Source organism: Neophocaena asiaeorientalis, unplaced genomic scaffold, assembly GCF_003031525.2.
Source record: "Neophocaena asiaeorientalis asiaeorientalis breed wild unplaced genomic scaffold, Neophocaena_asiaeorientalis_V1.1 scaffold684, whole genome shotgun sequence".
In the NCBI taxonomy this organism is placed as follows: Eukaryota; Metazoa; Chordata; class Mammalia; order Artiodactyla; family Phocoenidae; genus Neophocaena; species Neophocaena asiaeorientalis.
Window position 1 is genome coordinate 7,699,615 of NW_020174048.1, and position 16,744 is coordinate 7,716,358.

Consider the following 16,744-nt stretch of genomic DNA (forward strand, 5'->3'; position numbering starts at 1 on the left):
ACGGCTCCGACTACTCCACTAGGATAGTTTAAGTCCTAGATTGCCAGGGGTGAGAATTCCAACCTTGGAGTTGGAGCATTTTGTAAATTATTTTTTAAATGGGACATTAATGTGTCACACTATGTATCTCACCTTCTAAAAGTTTTGCCTTTTGAGCTTAAACCATCCCGTGTCTAGCCATTCCCTTTCAGGATTGTAGTTGGTAAATTCCATTCTCCTTCTGCTATTAACATGAAGCCTAAAATCATTTGCAGGTTTTTGATCCCAAGATAGCAGTATAACTAAGAAGTTAATTGGGTAATTGAAATAAAACAAAGACTAAAATCCTCCTAACTGTTAAAACCAAAAAGAACAGATTGACTACTACCTATTACGTTATCTTAAATCTAAAACGAGGACAATTAACTGGTTTCAGACTAAGAAGCTTGTCAGAATACCTGCACATACCAGTAGTAGGACCATGAATTTGGTGTAACGACTTCTTATTAGATGAATTTTTCTTCCCAATCTTTGTAAGTTATAAAATGTTTTACTGATTATTCCCACTGCTTTAAGTTGTCAAGAAGTACAGGCAGTTCAGTCAGGGGTTCCTGAAAGGAATTTCAGAGCACTGCTATATAATCAGGTTGGTGTAGAAATAAGCAAATGATAGAGTCATGAACTTAAGGGCAAAGTTACTCATCTACCCAAAAGTTCTTAATTCATGTTTAAATAAGAGGTGTTAATTAAGTAGGTTTTTTTTTAGTTGTTTTTATGTAAAAGTTAACTGGAAAAGAGCATGAAGATTATATTTGCACAATATATGCTTTTTAAAATAAATTGCAATAGCTTAGAAATCCTGGATAGAAAGTAAATTTACTGTCTTCATAAACATGTCCAATATCTCACAATAGAACTCTTATCAGAGAACACACACACACACACGCTTCATGTCCTACCTTCCCTTATTTTCCCAGTAGAGGAATAGCTATATGTTTAGAATAGATGTTACCTGCTTCAACTGTCACTGCATGAGTTATACAAGGTGACTGTATCTTAGGCAGATCATTAAATAGGGAATACTGAGTCCAACACACTTTGCCTGGAGGAGGGCTTGATACGTTTCTTTAAATTAGTACTGAGAGTTTGGACTGACCGACATGTGTCACAGGCCAGTTTGGGAAATAATCTAGGTCACTGAAATCTGAGCAATGGCTGCTAAGGAAATAAATATGGTTGGAAAAAAGAAGTCCACAATAGGGGACTTCCCTGGTGGCGCAGTGGTTAAGACTCCGTGCTCCCAATGCAGTGGGCCAGGGTTGGGGAACTAGATCGCACATGCATGCCGCAACTAGGAGTTTGCATGCCACAACTAACTAAGGAGCCCACCTACCACAACTAAGGCCCAGGGCAATCAAATAAATAAATAAATATTTTTTTAAAAAGTCCACACTAAAGATAAATATGAAGGTCGTATCATGGATGTCTCTTCAGATACATAATGTCCAACAGGCAAAGGAAGCCACAAACCCTCAAATATATACAGCTACTCACACATACAAACTTCCACGGCTTGATAGGATTTTGGAAAGCAGAGATTTTAAGAAAAATTGTAACCAGATGTAATTTTATTGGGTACCAGTGTTTGTGGCAAGGAGGGTACGAAGCGGATGCCCTAGACCTAGTTCTGCAGAGCACATTTAGAAAATCCCACAAACTCATGGCCCTGAGTGTTTCCTCTTCTGAACTGTCTCCGTCTCTGCCATGAAACTTTGAGATGAAACAAGCAGGGCTTGGTAGAAGTCACTGTCACTTTCTATTTCCTACTTTTTTTGGGTGTCTTCCAGCTCTGCTTTTGCCTTTGACTAAGCTGTTTTAGGTGCCAAAAACATCTGGTGTGCCACTGTTACTCATTTAAATATATGTTACTCTTTTAAAGCTACTTGCTTTACACCTAGGGGCGGTCATGGCTTTGAGAAGTGAGAAAATAGGAAGAGGGAGAAGAAAAAGGTGTAAAGCATTTTTCACCCCTTCTCCTCTGCCTGCCGACTCATCTTGGGTTCCTGTAGAGCTGGGTGAGCCACAAATGGGCCATACATAACCTGTGCATTTCTAAACACTGAGCATATGTAAAATGGAGACATCAAATTCAGACTGCATGGCTGGAACACCAAACAGATGTAAGGTCCTGTCTTTCTAATATGCTTGCGTTCAGCGTGGGATTCCATGTAATATGAGTTGGCCTTGGATTCCATCTAGGAAGCTTCATTACTGAAGTAGCATAACGAATTTTGCAGGCAGTAGCACTTCCTGAACCAAAGGATGACATGTTAGGTAGGCTTCCAAGTATTGATTTGTTGGGAGTGCCGACTGTTTTGTTTTATGTTTGTTTTAATTTATATCCAAGTTAACAAGTGTGAAATCCAATCAGTGATCATCTAAACTTGGTTTTAACAGTGGAGATCACTTTAGTTGTACCCATATCCAGCCTGTTCTCATCTTAGGCAGCCTCCCTGAGAACATCCGTTCAAATGATGCATTGCTTTCAGAAGGTGCTAAAGCTAATTCTATAGTTCACATTTCCTATGCGGAGCCACTCCTTTAAAAATGTTCAAACCCAGTCTTCCGTGTTTTAGCAACACACACACTGAGGACTTTTGTGAAGTGTTTTTATACATATTGTAACAAGGACAACAACCAAAGGTTTTGCTCCTTTGTACATTTTGGCATCATAACTCACTCAATTGACTCATAAGCTTTCTATAAATATGTAGATGTCTCAAAATGGAAGCATTTATTCAAGATAGTTTCTTATGGTTTATGGGGAAACAGTTGGGATGTTTGAACAGTATATTTGAAGCTCCTCTACTAAGTTTTAAATGAGACATTGCATCGTGTCTATATTCTTAATAAAACCTTTGAGCCCAACTTAGTACCACCTCCAGGAGGGACAGTGGGCCAGGGAAATACCTGCAGACACGTCTATCTGCCTGGTGCCATGGTCTGTGTGGTGTTTCTTAGGGTTTTAGATTGTGTACCGTGTACTACATTTAGTTATAAGAGTTGAACTTGAGCACAGAACGGCAGGGAATTGTCTGAGGGCGACTTCTCAGTTCCTCCATATGCCTCCAGAGATGCACTAACTTTTTTTTTTTTTGCTATTCTGCTTTTGAAGGACCAAGTATGTCTTGATGTTCTCCCTGTATATTTCTCTGGTTGGTACAAACTAATTTTCTGCTTTGGCCAGAAGTAAAAGGTAGGATGATGAAGGAAGAGGAGTTGAAAGGAGGAATCCTTAGGGCTTTCCTAAACATGAAAGCAAAAATGGAGGCATAGTGCAGACATGTTTTACAGGGAACACTGACGTTTTTGTTTACCTAACCTACTAACACCATCGAAGAAAGTCACCTAACAATTGTTGAGCACTGTTGCGTTTATCGCTGTCCCCTGTCAAAAACTCAGGTTATGATAAGTCTCAGGTTTTCAATACATTTGTATTAAATGAACTAACGGTGAAAAATAGGGTTTTCTGAGAAAGTTAACTGTGGGACTGTAGCTGCCACTGTCATACAATTTACTTGGTGAAGTTCACTTAACGCCTACTCCTTTCCAGCAGTGCCAACCAAGAATTTGGCTTCTAAATGGTAAAACCAAGAAGGAAAAACAGCTGTTAGTGGCCTTCTTTCTCTTCATGCTCCGCGCCAGGGCATCCTGAAACATGGTTTGCAAACATTCCCTGGGCTCAGGCCTTCCTCAAACACACAAGCGCATTTACCCCTCCTGGCCCGCTCACCCTTTAAATAACAAGTGTTAGGACACCATTTGGTTCCCTCTGCCAGAGCCCCCCTTCATTTTCTTTTCTGATCTTTAATGTTCTCCAAAAGGAAGGCATTCCGAAAAACAGTGGAGTGAACTTGAATTGTTTCTCTCTTCCTGTCTGAACTCCTTTCTGTGAAGATGGTCACTGGGCCCATCCGACGTGGCATGTTTCCGTTCTAGAGTGGACAGCACCTAAACAGCCTCGAGTTTCACTTGCTTTGAAAGGAGGTGCCCCCTCCCTTCCTATTTTGTTCTTTTCCGTTTTAAAGCAGTCATCTGCAAACTTGGTGGCGCCCTGCTTTCCCAAAACCACACTCAGCTACTCAGCTTCCGCCCTCTGGAGCCACCGTCAAAGGCGGACGCACGACTCGGGCAGAGCCCCGCTCGCCAGAGCAGCAAGCGGGACGTGGACTGTTTTCTGCTCGCCGCGAGCCGGCCACCTCTGCGGCTCGGATCTGCTTCCAGGAGTCGGGCCCCTCGGGGATCTGGCCGGAGCCGGGCTCGGAGTCTGCCCAATGGAGCCCCGAAGAGAGGAGGCACGCAGGCGACGCGTCGCCTTCCTCCGCTGTGACCCGCGGCCAGAACTCCCGGGACCGGCCAACCCGCGCTCCACGCCTCGGGGCGTCTGGGGCTCTGCGGCGCAATGCGGCGGAAACGACCCGTCCGCGCCGCCGTAGCGCGGGAGGTTTCCGTTGCCACAGGGATGACCTCTGACCCTGGAGCGTCTCTGGGGGCTCGGAGGCCGGCGCAGCCGTTGCTATGGAAACCACGTGGCCGGAAGCCGCGGGGTGGGCCAGACGGGGTACGCGGGCCGCTCCGGCTGTTGACGCGGCGCGCCTTGGCGGGCACCTGGCCGGCGACCTCGCGCGCGCCTCAGTGCGTGCCCGGGCTGAAGGGCGAAGGAAGAGTTTGGTTCTCTCCCACAGGTGGCCACCTCCCCGCGACGCACTGCAGGGTTTAGAGGAAAAGGGACTGGGCGGGAGGAAGGAGCTAGGTAGGTGGCGGATGCGCCCAAGTTCCGGACTGGGAGAGCATGAGTCCAGCCCGCACTAGCTACTGGGAGGCCGAGGAGGGCTCCTGAAATTCTCTGGGCCTCAGTTTCTTCGACTGCAGTGCAAGGGCATTGATTAGAATAATCTCAGGTCGGCCCCCGCTCTCATGTTCCAAGCGTCTCGTAACTTTCCACCCGATCTGGATTCTGAATGAACTTTTCCCTCTTCCCTGTACCTCTCCTGGACTGTGTTGAGTATATTTAAGTTGTAGTTTAAACCCGAGGCAATCGGAGATGGAAGGCCACTTGCGGGCTCATGACCGACCTTGCAGAGGTGTGGCAACTCCTTGCCGGTGCAGAGGTGACTCTTCCAAGAGCCGGTTTTGAGTGGTAAGGAAAGCACAGTACACAGCTTTGAGCCCTGGAAGAAGACACGCGTTGTATTTTACTGGTGACACCACCAAGAGCTCTTCATGCATTTTACAGAGTTGTGTGGTTGGTGCTGAAACAGATGGCATTCTTTTGTATCTGTTGTATTCCCCAGGTGTCTTTTCCTGCAGTCTCAACATTTTTTGGAGAGGACTCCACCTACCTTGGCTTGTTTTTCCTTCTGTTATCTTGGACTGTTGGGAAGAATCACAAGCATTTTCACATCTGAAAACCCACACACACAACTTCACTGTATATTTAGAAGTTGAAAAAGACTATTTTGAGGGTATGATAAGGCAAGCTCACTAGTTTATAAAAGAACAGCTAGATCCAAATTGTGTTTCGGCGGATGGAGTAGGTTAAGGTTACCTGCTCAGATGGCTTTACACTTTTTAAAGACGTTTCGTTGGCCTAGTTTCCAAATAGTCTTTGTACCTTTTTTTTGTTCCCCTTATGATAAGAATTACCTCCCTGAAGTTTGCTTTTCGAAGAACTGGCCATCAGTTTCTCAAGAAGACTGGGTAGAATATTTACATCTCAAGGCACAGGGAAAGAAAGTAAGTGCCTCCAGGAAGGACTTTCGTTTCCTAAATCCAGAATTTTACAATATGTGCCAGCATAGGGGAGGTTTTGGGATTGGTATAAAGGATAGATGGGCTTTGAGTTGCTTCAGTAGCTGCATTTGTGTTCTTACAAAGACTCAGTTCCTGAGACAGGGATAGTTGTTTTTAATTCTTCAAAGAATTGAGTTGCAACCTTCATGACATCAAAGGGCTGATCACCCATCCAGCTACATTATCTTCTGTTTGCATCTTTAGATCTGGGAGAAGGTCTTCAACTAATATGGAAATAAAAAGATTTCTGTGTTCTAGATTTAGAGCTTTTTGTTTTGGAAGGTCTTTCCTTCTGGGTATACATATTTTCACTTAGGTTAAGGGAGGAGGCCTCAAAAAAAGTTCCTTTCAGGCTCTGAATATCAGCTCCCAGTCTGGCCAACTTCTCACAGTAGAGCTACTTAAAAAAAAAGTGTTTTTTGTGTTTTTTTTTTCAAATATCTTGTCAGGTTTCAGCCGAGACAAACAGTAAATATTCCTGGCAGTACTGAACAACCTGTTGGACTCAAGAGGTGTCCCCAGAGAGTGGGCAAAAGATCCTACCCTCCCAAGATGCAGAGCCACATCCAAAGGTAGCCAAAGAAAGACTTAGTTCCCCTGAGCGCTGGCAACGATCAGTAGGACACTAGCTGCAAGTGGAGTGCAATCCACACTTCTGTCCGGCCGTATTTTGAGGGCCCTCAGCCTGACGGTTCCCAGGCCAAGTTCTCAAGGCCCAAAATGAGACAAACAAGAAGGCAATAGCTGTCCCTGGGAGAGAAAGGATCCACAACCAGTGAATCTTGGAAAGGAAGGAACAGCGTGAGATTTTCCCTTCCTCTCTCAACTGGGCACTACAGACAGAGATGCAGGAGAGCTGACTCTGGTAAGAATTCTCTGGCATCTGCCAGTTTTCTTAGGCTCCAGAGCAAGTGGGGTTTAAAGAGTGTAGCTCTGGCGTCTACCTGAATTTGGCAAGGTTTTTCACTAATTTTAACTTGAGTTTCCTATTGGCTGCTTAAGAGAATAACTGGTAGTGGTTTACTGGTTTCCTGGAGAATCCCTTGGAGTCCCATGAACTCTGAGAGGGGCGCATTTGGGGGCCACCCTTCAAAGGTAGGTGTGGGCGCATCTTTACTGTCACTAATTTGTTTATGGTCTTGTAGTTTCTTCAGAGTGGAAAGGCAATTCAGATAGAGGACGAACAGACTGAGGACTGCGATGACGGATAGCGGGAGTAGTAGAAGTTACTACTTAGTGTCTTTTGTTTTAGGTGCCTCTTGTGTCCTTAATTTTTCATTAGCCATTTGCAGTGAATCTTTCAGTAAAGCTGTTTTGGAATCTTGAAGCCTTTCGGTCAGCTTTACCCTTTAGATAGTCATTATGGCAACAGTGTGGAAAATATCTTTGCGTGGAGCGGGATTGAAGGTAAGAAAGGCCACAGAGGAGGTGGTGAGGTCAAAAATAAGGCAGTGACAGGGGCTGGAGAGGAAGCGGAGTCCCTCTATCCCAGTGGCCAGTTAGAATTTGGGAAGGGAAAAGAGGGAGGTGTCTGGGATGTTCTGACCACAGGTGTTTGATATGGACCGTTCCTTTTGATGCCGCCGAGCCACTGACCATTTGCCAGTAGACCACTCCTGTCTCCTCAAAGCACAGAGCAAAAACCTGACTCTCTCCAGACTGTTTGTATTCAAGGGGCTGTGGCAACTTTTAATAGCAAGTAGAAAACTTTGACAAGTTTCTCCTTCTAGATCGTAATTTAAATAGGCAGTTCTAGGAGAATTGCTCTGGGATAAAGGGTTTGTTTTCTTGACTCCAAAGCTGAAAGTCCTTAGGGATAAAAAAAAATGCCTTACAATAAAGATAAGTCAGAGGTTTTTTTGTTTTAAATGATATACAGTTCTTTGTTGATAGTCGGTGATTTGTGTGTAATACTTTGTTCCATTTGAGGAGTCAAATAATACAATTAAAAGCCAATTTTTCAGATTATTCAGGTCTGGCAAGAAAAGTGAAGGAAGTGTGAACTTTATTGAATTTACGTACGTAAGTTTGTGCACCTGCTTCTTGGGTAGCAATGAATGTAGTTGTAATTAAAATGCCTTTTTCCCCCTGTAACATTTTGTTGTCTGCACAATTACAGTGGATCACTGAAGTGTGTGGTAGCTAGCCTCTTCTGTAATGCTGCCTCTTAGATAAAGTGTAGTTTGGGACGGATTGAAATCTCTATTCTTTCCACTTCCTGTGTGGAGCACGTGGCATACTACTGTCGTACTTTAAAAAAGAAGAAATGTGAAAATAAGAAGGCTCAAAGACTAAAACATTTGTAGGGTTTCTGTTTTTTTCTTAAACAGCCACTTATTTCAGAGTCTGAAACTCATGTTTTTTGGTTGTGTTTCTGTTGTACCGCAGGTGTTATTGCTTGTAAGCAAAGAAAGGGCTCTGTTTGCTAGGAGGCCTGAGTCACTTTCCGAATTAAACACTCAGCAGTTACCGTCATTCTGCCGCAACATTTTCTTAATTATTTTTTCTTTTACATTTAAACTTTCTACTCATATGCCAATTAAGTGACATAAAATTCCTCATACATCAGATATATAATAATAGATATAAAATATTGGAAATATGTTTTAATAGAATGGATACTAAATGTTAGAAATATTTTAAAGGTCCAGTAACAAATTAAAAAATAAATAAATTTGAAAAAGATAGAAATTTAGGGGATCATGATTGTTTATTATTTATTTTATCTTTCCTAATTATATTTCCTTTTAAAATCTTGGGAATCATCTTAAAGAACACAGTGCTTAGGTGGTTCTGGTCCATCTGTGGCACACGTGCCTTTTCATGGGAACGTGAACCCCTAACATGCGCGCTGAAGTTGGGAGTGTGGCCTGCTCTGCAGAGCTGTGGAGTCCTGCTTCTCTGTTTTCCATCACTGAGGATTGTCCCGCTTTGTCCCGCTCTCCTTGTATTTGTACTGTCTTACTCGAGATTTTGTCCTTTCACATCTTTCCTTTAGTTGTGTCTTTTGAAAGGTTTGTCATCAATTTAACTCTTCAGGCAAGGCTGGGATTAGTATTCAATTGGCTTTTCAACTTTTACATGTATTACATTAGGGGAAAAAGGCAAAAAATTCTAACAATACAGTTGTCAGACAGTAAATGAGACACATCTGTCTGAACTAGAGACACCCAAAGCAGCATTTATTTGACTTAATTTTTTTTCTTTCTGTGCTTCAGATAACATGTTAAAAAAACTGTGATGTGGATCTATTGCTTTAATAGGTTATATAATTAAATAATTTGGGGATATTATTATAATTATTCTACCTTATAGTCCCACTAATGAATGCCTTTAAACTTACTAGATTTTAAAAGACTTATTACTCTTCTACTTGAACAGAAATATCCTGAATTCTTCTGAATCCTGTATTAGTAGTTATGCTCTAAGTAATAATAAAAAACTAGCTTTATAGGATGCTTTCTATGTACTAGATACTTTATCTATGTTACCTAATTTAGACCTCAAAAACCATATGTAGGAATTTTTCTTATATTTATCTGAAAAAGAATGACGCCCAGGCATGAAGAAGTTAAGGAATTTGCCTGATGGCACCCAGCCAGTGGTTGAAACCCAAGCAGTCTTCCTCCAGAGACATCCTCTTAAATTCCTGTATTGCAGCTACCGCCCTAAAGACTGTGTTCAAAGCGTATATGTGAAAGTGGCTGGTGTTGTCTCAGTGTTTCTGTGAATCATTATATCCTGAAACTAAAGGGGAATGCAACATATTCAGTGTTAGCAACATGTTCAGATATTTAGAATTTGTGATGCTTTTTTATTGAGCGTAATTTACATACATTAAAATGCACAGCTCTTAACTGTAGAGTTTGATTTCTTTTGACTATTGTGTGTATCCTTGTGCCAGACACCCCATTTAAGATATAGAATATTCTCATCACCCAGAAACCTCATTCTCAGTTCGATTCAGTTCCCACCCGTGCCTTCTGTGAGGGGCAACCACCGTTCTGCTCTCTGACTTTACCTTAGCCTGTACTAGAGCCTCAGATCCTGGAGTCCTCATGCCCTTGAGTTTGCTCTTTTCACTCCACACGTTGTTTTTGAGATCCACCTATACCATCGCACGTGAGATGTGTAGACTTCCATGCGGTAACTTCTGTTTTCTTTTGTAAACTAGAAACTCCTAATTGAACGCACCCACTTTTAGTTAACATCCAAAAGTTGCCCGAAACTACAAACGGTTCGCAAGCCGACCCGGCCCAGTTACAGAGATGCTGGCTGAGGACGGAGGCTCCTGGGTCAGAGATAAAGGACTGTATCACTCAGGGCACAACAGGCACCCCGTTCTTGTTTCCCTTGTCCTAACATCTCCCAGGGGCAGTGCTGAGTAGCCGAGGTGGATGCCTGCACACAGTGGATTTGTGTCACAGCTGAGGACCTCTGAGTTTAGGAAATTCCCCTTCTTTTTTAAGGAATGTCTTTCAAAACTGCCCAACCTTTGCCCAGCAGGGAGCCATGGTCTTTATTATCCTGGGGTGGGGGGAATCGTCCTCTAACCTGGAAGCACTATCTTTAGAGTGCAAGGTTGTCTGCAATGCAGATATCCTTGTGAAGATAGTCTGAGTCAAAAGCTCTTAGGAGACAGAGCAGAAATCCCATGCATAAGTTGTTCTTTAAATCTGTTTCTGCACAGCAACCTTTTCTTCCCTTTCTGGTTTCTTCAGGACTGCCATTCTTGTTGTTCCAAAGATGCACTTAACATAGAGAAAAATATATTTGGAAATTATCTAGAAAATGATCCTGAGGTTTTGAGAAGACAGACAATATACAATCCATACAATAAACCTATTAGTATTTATTAAATAACTATTTGTGGTAAGTTCCATGTTAGTTACTGGGAGAGATTTAAAACATTCCGTAAGGATTTGGTCTCTGGCCCCAAAGTACTTAAGCTCAGTGTACAGAGAACACCAGTAATGAGAGAGTCTTGAAAGATGGACGGCCACGGGGTGTCTGTAGGAGACCCATCAAAGATGAGCCGGGAAGAAAGGGAAATCTTGTCGAGAAGTGTGACCTGAGCTGACTTTTGAAAGTGTGTTTCATTTGGCAGGAGAGATAAGTATATTCTTGGCAACGGGAGCAATGTGAGTGAAAGTTAAGGGCTGAAAGGTTCATGGTTGGGGATTTGGGGAATGTTAATGGAATCTTATGCTGGGGTATTAGAGGAATCATAATTTGGAGTCCAAAAGCCTGGCAGAGGAGTTAGGCTGGATGTGGTAGAAATCAGTGAACTAGAGAATGTTTCTGGAGTGGGAAGACGGAACAACTTTGTTTGTAGCACCTGAGGTACTTGGGGCAGCAGTTAACTTCCCAGTAAGATGATGTTTTCTAGTGAAACATCGCTGGACTGAAAATGTCACAGGCTCTTTGGCTACAGGGAAATTTCCAGCAATTTGAACCACAGTTTCTTACACGAGAATCCTGATGAACTGCTCTGGCGCTAGCAGCAGATCTGTGTTTGAGGAACCCTTGATGACCGCTGCTTAGTGGAGAGATGCATTAAGGAGCAATTTGCTAAAAGCACAACTTTTGGAAATGGATTTTGATTTTCTGCTCCTTTCTGTTATAAAATTTGAATTGTGTTTTAGAGGGTCAGTATCTATTTCTCGGTTATCTTAACACTTAAGAATGCCACACAATTTAGAAAATAATATTTTAAGGAATATCACTTGTTAAAACAAGAGCACTAATTCAATCCTCAATGGCCATTTAAACTTTACAAATACATAACTAGTAATGCTTTATAAGCAGCAGTTTCAATTTTTTTGATTTAGAACTGGGATCCTTGTTAGAGATCCTAGTTTATAAGTTTATAAAATGCACATTTGTAGGGTCACAAGCATAATTCATACAAGTAAAGGAAGGGATTCATTTTAGGTGGTGATAACAGTTGTAGACACCCTGTGCTGGGAGCAAATTAGCAGCATAAGCCTGAATTCTGTCATTTCAGTGGGTAGTGAGCGAGTGATTTAACAAATTTTTTTTTTTGGTGCCAATTAGTGTAAAGGCAATAGCTGCACAATGCAAAAGGTCTGAATGCTACAGAGTTAAGTAAAGGGTCTGAATGTTGTTGCATTAACATAGTTTTGAATAAAAAATTAAAATGTGCATCTAAAGATGCCACAGTCCATGTTGCGTCATACGGATTGCCACAGCTATACATACACTTGCTTACTCAGTGTCTTGGTGCCCGCTAATATTTGTGAGAACCTTCAGGAAAGGAAATTAGGGTCATTCAACTCGCTCAGTGCATCATAGTCTTACTCTCTTATTTTTATTACTCAAAGCAGGAGGAGTTACCTCTGTGAATCTTGGTAACAGTTTTTTGCCTAACGATGCTTTCGCTTTCTCTGTTACAATTTTAACATAAGACGGATCTTTAACCCTTTCTTTCTTGTATTCTTTTAAATTTATAATTGGTAGAAATACTTTTAAATATTATCGTATATATATATATTTTTCGTGATGTCTGATCTTATTTATTTGTTACTCTTAGAACATCTCATTTTTGACTGGACTCAGAAGTAGAAGCTCTCAGAGAGGACAGCCTCCGTCTCTTGGCAATCTGTTCCTGGCGTTTTTCTTTGTCCTCCTTCATTCTCCTGGCCAAAAGTTTAGCATATTCTGCAGCCTCTTCTTTATTTTTCTTAGTACGCTGTTTCTTCAGAGCAATACGCCAACGTTTGCGTTGCAGAACACGTGGAATAACAAGACGCTGAATCTTGGGTGCTTTGGTCCTAGGTTTCTTACGTTCTTTGTTTAGGGGCTTTCTCACAACATACTGGCGGACATCATCTTCTTTAGAGAGACTGAAAACTTTGTGGATTCTGCTACCTCTTTTGGGCCCCAGGCGACGAGGCACAGTAATATTCGTGAGTCCAGGAATATACTTCTCCCCTTTTTTTACAATGACCAGATTGAGAATGCTCAGATTGGCCTCCACAATGCAACCCTGTATAGATTTGCGCTTTCTTTCTCCAGTCCTCCTTGGTCTGTAACAGGAATGCCCCTTACTCAGTAGCAGGCGGACTCATCCATGGATCAAGACACACCGCTTCATGGGGAAACGCTGTCTGTCACTTCCACCACTGATTTGGACCACATAACCCTTCCATTCTTCACCCAGAGTGTCAGCAGCAACTTCTGTGGCCACACGCTTCTCATAAAAGGTACGAATGAAGGTTTCTTCTTCGTTCATGCCAACATACACCTCCCATTTCATTACACAGAAACTTCACTCATTTTCCAGTTACTTGAACTGAAAAACACCCTAGGGTCCATGTGTGTAGGTTATCACCAGCACAATTTTCTATACCAAAAATAACGAAATCATAGTAAATTAGAATAAGGAAAGCTACCACAAATACATTCTTACTTTAAAGGTCATGGCCCAGCCCCGCTGCAGCCTCACGGGCCGTAATGAGCACCAACAAATGGTACGGTTCAGTGTGTCTGTGATGGTGTCTACTTCTGAGACTGCCACTTGTGCATTGCATCTCTTGGATTGACCACATCAACCAATGTTAAGTGTAACTAGCACCATCCTTGTTAGAGGTCAGCTCAAACATGAAGAAACAGTAGCCCAGGAAAAGGCCTTTAGTGTGGCAGGTTCATGAGTTAGAAATAACCCTAGGTACACATAATGATTCTACTGTTGTCTCTCTGGTCACAGCAGGGGCCTAGATACAGTCCAAGGAAGGAAGTCTCTTCCTCTGTGTTAAGCACTGAGCCCCACGGGGTCTATCAGGGAAACCTTTCTGCTGTGTCAGTTCCTTTTATCAAGTGATGTAAAACTTGGGAACTAGTCTCAATAAATGCCATTAGATTAAAAAAAAGAAGTAAAATTAGTTGCTGAGATCTGCAGCATAGGATGGAATGGCTGAGCAGTAAGGTATGTCTACTTCCTATATCAGGCTTCTTAGGCATCTTGGCGTTGGACATTGTGGATCGGTACAGTCTAACTAGCACTTTAAACTTCTCTCAAATAAGTAGGCCATTTAGGTAACTTGGAAGTTAGTTTTATTACCTCCAAATATATGGTATCTTAGTCTTTCTAGGGGGAGTAGAGGGGATTTGGAAGGTTAGATAAAGGTGGAAGAGTTGCTGGGGATGGTCGGTCCTGGAGCTAAGGAAGCAATATTGGTAGAGATGGACAGAGTAAACTCATCCACCCTCCTTCCCCTTTTCTCTCCCATTTCGTCTTCCCTTTGCCACTGCCAGTTATGTCAGGAGATTCTGATTGTTGGACCAAATGAGGGACGGATTTGGGCTGGAGTATTCCAAATAGAATAAAGAGTCCATAGCGGTCCTTAGATAGCATTTCGTGGTAAATGGGGTACATTTTTTTTTTTAACATCTTTATTGGAGTATAATTGCTTTACAATGGTAGGTTAGTTTCCGCTTTATTTAATTAATTAATTTATTTTATTTATTTATTTTTTGTGGTATGCAGGCCTCTCACTGTTGTGGCCTCTCCCATTGCAGAGCACAGGCTCTGGACCCACAGGCCCAGCGGCCATGGCTTATGGGTCCAGCCGCTCCGTGGCATGTGGGATCTTCCTGGACCGGGGCACGAACCCGTGTCCCCTGCACCAGCAGGCGGACTCTCAACCACTACACCACCAGGGAAGCCCAGTTTCTGCTTTATAACAAAGTGAATCAGCTATAGGTATACATATATCCCCATATCTCCTCCCTTCTGTGTCTCCCTCCCACCCTCCCTGTCCCACCCCTCTAGGTGGTCACAGGGAGCTGATCTCCCTGTGCTATGTGGCTGCTTCCCACTAGCTATCTATTTTACATTTGGTAGTGTATATATGTCCATGCCACTCTCTCACTTCGTCCCAGCTTCCCCTTCCCCCTCCCCGTGTCCTCAAGTCCATTCTCTTCATCTGCATCTTTATTCCTGTCCTGCCCCTAGGTTTTTCAGAACCATTTTATTTTTTTTTTTAGATTCCATATACATGTGTTAGCATACGGTATTTGTTTTTCTCTTTCTGACTTACTTCACTCTTTATGACAGACTCTATGGGTACATTTTTAAGTTGAAAAATACAGTGAAGGTAGCAACAACTGTAAAATAGGTTATGACTGGAAATTGGTTTATTTTCCCACAAAACCGACTAGCAATACCCTTGGGGTCTTTGTGCATTTTTTGTACTTTTAAATTTGTTTACTTGGCTCTCAATGGGCATACTTCTCTTTTTGTTTTTTGTAAATTTATTTATTTTTAATTTTTGGCTGCATTGGGTCTTTGTTGCTGCGCGTGGGCTTTCTCTAGTTGCAGCAAGCAGGGGCTACTCTTCGTTGCGGTGTGCGGGCTTCTCTTTGCAGTGGCTTTTCCTGTTGCAGAACACGGGCTCGAGGTGCGCGGACTTCAGTAGTTGTGGTGAGTGGGCTCAGTAGTTGTGGCTTGCGGGCTGTAGAGCGCCAGCTCAGTACTTTTGGTGCTCGGGCTTAGTTGCCCCGTGGCATGTGGGATCTTTCCGGACCAGGGCTTGAACCCGTGTCCCCTGCATTGGCAGGTGGATTCTTAACCACTGTGCCACCAGGGAAGTCCCTGGGTATACTTATTTAATGAATAATGCCTACTTTTACTGTAGTTTAGCCTATAAGTGCTTAAAAAAATTAATACCCTTATAAAACTTATAAGCACTTTAAGGAAATTAATACCATTGTGAAAATAAAGCACTATTTATAGATATAGGGAATGAGCAATTTTTATATATTTATCTCTGATTAAAATATTGCTCTGACTCTTCTTACCTATGTTTATCTATGTTCAAAGCATGGGCATTTCATTAATATACTGACAATATGATACTATATTTACATAGAATTTGTTTGCTTAGCTGTAATGTTAATGCCATGAAGCTCAGAATTCACTGTGAGATATACATTTTACTTTTATTGATATTTAAATTTACTCTGGTTCACCTCTTAAATATCTCATGCAAAAGATATTTGATATGAATGTCATCTAAAGTTGTAAGAGAACAGCCCCTCCTGTTATATCTTACTGTGCTTTGTTAAAAAAAAAAAAAAATCACCCTATTCTCCAGTAAAGTCCTGTCACTGTAAAGGTGCAGAGGCTTTCCTACAGCAGGTGGACGTTCTCAGGGCCAATCATACGTGGAAAGGTTCAGACATGAACTTGAACCCTGAAAGTGGGAATTAACTGTATAGGAAAAGAAACTTCATGCTCTCTGTAATACTTCTCTTGGGTTTGGATATTAGGTTGCTAGATGTAATTAGGCAGTTTTGGCAGGTTGGATGCTGAGTAGGGAGGCATCCATGTACTGAACTCCAAGCTGCAAACAGGTAAAGTGTAAGCTAGATTATCCAGTTCCATGATACTCTGTGTTGATTTCCTTTGTGTGATATCCAAATATTTAATTACCTTACATTTAAGTATTGCAGCCCTGCCTTGGCTGTGCACTAGAGAATTAAGAGAAGGGCCATTCACCTTTACTTGAACCAGAGTATTAAACTCAGAGCAGTGCCAGTATTCCCTCTCTTGTAGCCGTCATTAAGTGAGATACCCAAAGGGGAGATGCAGCTCAGGAGACATGGCTAAGGCTCTAAAAGGCTTTGGAAGATCTCAGTTTTATTATCTTAAGGGAGATAATAAATTTTTCCTTCAAAGCTAAATTTCTTGTTTTCTGATATCAAAAAATGTTTTATTTTTAATTATATTGCCAGGGAAGAGTGCAGTTATGAGATGGTTTTTACTTCACCTTCCTAACTTGTTCATTTGGACCCCCAGAATTTAAGAACAGGTGGAATCGTTAACAGCATGTTAGCATGCTGGCGTTCTTTTGCCTTAATCTATATGCACATTTAACATCCAGAAACA

At 42.1% G+C, this 16,744-nt stretch overlaps 1 protein-coding gene and 1 pseudogene across 2 annotated transcripts in view; one reads left to right on the forward strand and one right to left on the reverse strand.

The window, feature by feature from the left end:
• The window catches only part of FGF14 (fibroblast growth factor 14), a 600,501-nt gene that overhangs the window by 2,273 nt on the left and 581,484 nt on the right, over positions 1-16,744 (forward strand). The gene's annotated exons all lie outside the window — the stretch shown is intronic.
• LOC112405557 (40S ribosomal protein S6 pseudogene) lies at positions 12,392-13,087 on the reverse strand (annotated as a pseudogene).